A 5,582-nucleotide genomic window follows, 5' to 3' on the forward strand; every position below is an offset into this window, starting at 1 on the left:
CCAAAGCAAAGAAAATAGGTACATAAAAGATCACTGACTGAAAATCACCATAACCGATATAATAATGAAAAACTTTGAAATATTTCAAGAATTACCAAATTTGACACAGACAAATGAACAAACGCTGTTGGAAAATGGTGCTGATAAACTTGATGACTACGGGGTAGCCACAAACCATCAATTTGTTTACACAAAAACCACAATCTATAAAGGAAAGTGCACAAAAAGGTCATGTTTGTATCTCCAAAATGCTCATAACTATACGAAATGTCAAAAACCCATGTATGTTTCTTTTTACTAAGAATGTAGAACATTTAAGTAACATTATATGTCAAATTTAGGGAGGAAACATAGTCTAAAAATCATTCTAACTCTTTTCAACAATTAACTGTTTATTCTCTTTTCACATACTGATATTCGCCCTTGACTGTACATAATTTATGTTCACGGGCTTGAAAATGCCTTTATCTTTTATTTCCTTTAATGTCTACTCCATTAAATTTTTCATCTTATCGTTTCTTACTTCACTTTTCTAATTTTTAGCAGCAGTGCAACAACTCTAAGCTTTACCCTGTCTCTGTATTACTTTTCCTTTCAAACAGACTATAACTATAACTACCTTTTACTCCTATAAGTTACTGTCCTTTTGTTAAAACTGACATCAAATCAGGCCAAGCACCCTCATAGACCTTTCTCATCTCCAAATCTAATTCAACAAATACTTTTTGCTGCTCTTGAATAAACCACAAACTGTCAAAGATGCAATAATCCACAGATACACTCAACACCTTCAAGGAGCATACAGGCAAGTAGGTTTGAGATTTTCTCCATTCAGTGTATCCACTCACCAAACATTCTGATGTACTTTCCTAATTAAAATGATTTCTTCTACTGAACGTCTTCATTTTCAGTCCACACTCATCTTTAAAGAATACATTTTCTTTGATTCCAAACTTCTGATCTTATCGCAAACAAACCACCCAGTTCTAAGCTTATATAAATGACCAATTAAGTCATTTTGAGAGAACTGCCCTAGTAGTGGATAGATTTTAAAAGGAAAAAGAAGGAAAAAAAAAGAAAAAAGAAAAAAAAAACTGCTTTGAAAATTTGCCATGAGAACAACACAGATGAACCAGAAAGGTATTATGCTTAGTGGAATAAGTCAAATAGAAAAAGACAAATACTGTATGTTATCACTTATGTGGAATCAAATAAAAATAAAATGGATGAATGTAACAAAATAAAAAAGTTCCCTCACACATACAGAGAACAAACTAGTGATTACCAAGGGGAGAAGAATGGGGGATGGGCAAGATAGGTGTAGGAAGCAAAAGTTACAAACTACTTACTTACAAAATAAAATGCAAAGACCTGTTATACAGCATGGGGAAATATAGCCAACATTTTATAACAGCTTTAAATGGAGTATGATTTATAAAAACACTAAATCACTATGCTGTATACCTGAAACAAACATAATATTGTAAATCAACTATAGTTTATAGTTTAATTTTTTCTTTAAAAAAGTTGCTTACACACCCATGAGTTGCTATATGTACAAAAAGTGACTATTTATTTGGGGAAAGTAAGTCTACTGCAAGCTTTTTATGTATGCAAGCCCTTCTGCTCTGTCTTATTCACAATCCCTCCCAGCACAGAAAGATTCCAAAGTTATCCATGGACCACTTCATAGGCAAATTTTAAGGTTGTCTTTCTCTGTCTCTGAAAAGTAAATTAACAGTTCTTCCAAATTATCTTTCATTTGTAATTAGTATATAATTTTATACAAAAAACAATATATTATAAAAACACTTTTTAGACATCAACTTTTTTTTTCACTCCTTCTTGGTCTTTCCCTCAGCTTTAATATACTAACTCATTTAACAAGTAATTATTAAGAGATTTTTATCCACAGTCACTGTACTATATCTTTGGGACACCAACATTTGCCCACATGAAGTTCATGGCACAGATTTAACAGAATAACAGAAAGTTTTAGAAAATTATGATGTGCTCCATTCTGACATACAATGATATGCACTAAAAATATGATCCTTTATTCCCCCAAGATCACCACAATCAATTTCCTAGGGATCTCTCAGCTTGCTATAAAAAAGTTGGAGTAAATTTTTCAAAATTACTAAATCAGATTATTTCATTCTGTTCCTCCCTTCCCTTCACCAACCTTTCTTGCAATTTTATGTCTTCAAAGGGCTTACACTAATCTCAAGTAAAGCCCACTTTGACCAACAAGGTCCAACAGAATATTGCTATGCTTATCAGGGTAATCTCAAGCCATTTGCTTTGTTATTCACTCAGGGAGATACACTGGTCTCCGTTTTGTTCCTTGAACATAACAAGACCACTCATGCCTTATAACCTTGGGCTGAATTACTTTTCATAAAGCTAGTTCTATCTGTTATGGGTAGTTCAACTATTGGCTCCTCAGAGAAGCTGCTTATTGATCATTACATTTTGTTGTTGTTCAATTGCCAAGTAGCATCCAACTCTTTGCAACCCCACATGTTGTAGCATGCCAGGCTCCTCTGCCCTCCACTTTCTTCCAGAATTTGCTCAAATACATGTCCATTGAGTACTGGTGATGCTATCTAACCATCTCATTATGTGCAGCACTCTTTTCCTTCCAGCCTTTCCCAGCATTAAGCCCTTTCCCAATGAGTCAGCTCTTTGCATCAGGTGGCCAAAGTACTGGAGATTAAGCTTCAGCAACAGTCCTTCCAATGAATATTGAGGGTTGATTTCCTTTAGGATTGACTGGCTTGATCTCCTTGCTGTCCAAGGGATTCTCAAGATTATTCTCCAGCAACACAATTCGAAAGCATCAGTTCCTCAGCACTCAGCCTTCTTTATGGTTCAACTCTCACATTTGTACATGACTACTGGAAAATCCATAGCTACTCTTGATCACAAATTTCAAGTTTGTACCTTGGCATATAATTATGTTACCTATTGAGCTGATTATTGAGTGTTGTCTTATCTACCCCTAAGTCATTCTGTCTATTTTCCTCTGAGGAAAAAAAAAAAGGGACCATTTCTATGGTTGATACTTAATAAATATCTGTGATTAACAAATTACTATATAAGTGAGTAAAATTCTAGAGAGGAGGTGAACTGAGAGTGCAGTGGAGGCACTAGATTCAATGGGATTTGAGGTCAGGGAAGATTTAACACAGAAAAAAGCATATATTGAGCCTGGAAAGGCCAATAGGAATTAATTAGTTCAAGATGGTGCTGAGACCGTTCTAGATCTTCCTGCCAAGGGCAAAAACATCATGTGACAAATTTCCAGAAACAAGAGAGAAACAATAGCTCAGTTTGACAGCAGCAGAAATTGTGAACTGTATATTGGTATATCATAATTTTTCTAAGATAACTAAAGAAAAGTAATGAAAGGCCTTGTTTACCGTGGTAACGACTTTTAAATTGCATTTTATGTATAAATTATGTCAAAGTAAAGGACTTTTTGAAAGTTAATTTTAGATAGATTAGGCAATGTCTAGTATGGTTTCCTACGTTTCAAGCTAAAACAACTAGATAGGTATCAATGCCATTCACTGAGGCAGGAAATAAAAGGAGGATATTCTAATGTGAATGAAAAAATAAGAGTTCTATTAGACATATGTTTCAGATTCATTTTTTAAAAAAGTATAAATACAGATTTCCAAAAGACAGAGAAATACACAAGTCTAAAGATCTGAGCTGGAGATTGAAGTCAGAGGCCATGATATGATTAGAACTATTCACAGAAATTCCAGTCTTTTCACATAGCATTTACTCCACTCTCCCATTGTTGTAAAGCAAGGCCATGATAAGAATAAGTGATAAGCATTGATGTATGTCATGTCTGCAAAGTTGTTCCTAGAGATTGTGTAATTTACCAGTTCGTTTGATTGACCATAATGAGTGCTGGATCCCAGCTGACCAGTTTGTTTAACCTTTATTGAGTTAAGACACAGAGATACTGAAAGCTAGATCATTACAGAAAAGACTAGTCTCTCATTACTGAAGAAAATTTCAACTCATGAAAGCAGATGAGATATCTGAGAAGTGTTTAAGAAGAAAAGCATTCTAAGAACAGAGGCTGTGGATGGAACACCATCACTTGAAGGTCCAATCAATGAATATCTTCAAATGTTGCAAAGTAGAATCAGTTGAAAGAAAACTATTTTAAGTAAAAGCAGTGTCACTGAAGCAAAAATAAAGGGGGAATTTTCAAGGGATAAATAGAAATAGATATTAAACACAAGCTATTAAAATAAATTAAGAACTGGAATCAGTAATGACTTCAGTGAGAAAAGTTTCATTAGGATTGCTTGAAGCTACAGGGCAATCAGGATTAACCAGGAAGTAACACTACCTTTAAGAAACTTTTCTGTAAAAGGAAAGATGCTGTTTTCTCTGCAAGGAAGAAAATTTAAATAATGAAAACAGTTTAAATTTATCATCAGAATTTCTTTCATTTCACCTTTTAATTGCATCAATAGACATGAATATTGTATGTACAATATTCAGTGCCTTAAATGCTGGGAGAAAATGTACACAATTAAAATGAAGATCAAGTACTCCCTTTAGCAGCAAATGTACTAAAACTGAAATGGTACAGGGGCTATTAGTATAGCCCCTGTGCAAGGATAACATGCAAATTGGTGACATGTTCCATACTTTCATGAATATGGCTATACTATTCAAAGCAATTTACACAGTCAAAGAAATCCCTATCAAATTACCAATGGCATTTCTCACAGATATAGAACTTTTTTACAATTGGTACAGAAACACAGATAACCAAGAATAGCCAGAACAATCTTGAGAAAGAAAAAAGGCTGGAGGAATCAGGCTCCCTGGTTCAGACTATATTCAGTTCAGTTCAGTTCAGTCGCTCAGTCGTATCCAACTCTTTGTGACCCCATGAATCACAGCACGCCAGGCCTCCCTGTCCATCACCATCTCCCGGAGTTCACTCAAACTCACGTCCATTGAGTCAGTGATGCCATCCAGCCATCTTATCCTCTGTCGTCCCCTTTTCCTCCTGCCCCTAATCCCAGCATCAGAGTCTTTTCCAATGAGTCAACTCTTCGCATGAGGTGGCCAATGTACTGGAGTTTCAGCTTTAGCATCATTCCTTCCAAAGAACACCCAGGGCTTATCTCCTTTAAAACAGACTGCTTGGATTTCCTTGCAGTCCAAGGGACTCTCAAGAGTCTTCTCCAACACCACAGTTCAAAAGCATCAATTCTTCGGTACTCAGTTTTCTTCACAGTCCAACTTTCACATCTATACATGACCACTGGAAAAACTATAGCTATGATTAGATGGAATTTTGTTGGCAAAGTAATATCTCTGTTTTTCAATATGCTATCTAGGTTGGTCATAACTTTCCTTCGAAGGAGTAAGCGTCTTTTAATTTCATGGCTGCAATCACCATCTGCAGTGATTTGGGAGCCAAAAAAAAAAAAAAAATGAAGTCTGACACTGTTTCCCCATCTATTTCCCATGAAGTGATGGGACCAGGTGCCATGATCTTCGTTTTCTGAATATTGAGCTTTAAGCCAACTTTTTCA

The 5,582-nt window shown here is 35.3% G+C and overlaps 1 non-coding gene across 1 annotated transcript; it reads left to right on the plus strand.

Annotated features, from left to right (window-relative positions):
- Positions 1 to 4,580: 4,580 nt before the first annotated feature.
- LOC114117412 (U6 spliceosomal RNA) lies at positions 4,581 to 4,687 on the plus strand. The gene has a single exon (XR_003591112.2). It is a non-coding gene; the product is annotated as a U6 spliceosomal RNA (small nuclear RNA).
- The last annotated feature ends 895 nt before the right edge of the window (positions 4,688 to 5,582 follow it).

The sequence above is a fragment of the Ovis aries genome, chromosome 12, assembly GCF_016772045.2.
Source record: "Ovis aries strain OAR_USU_Benz2616 breed Rambouillet chromosome 12, ARS-UI_Ramb_v3.0, whole genome shotgun sequence".
NCBI lineage: Eukaryota > Metazoa > Chordata > Mammalia > Artiodactyla > Bovidae > Ovis > Ovis aries.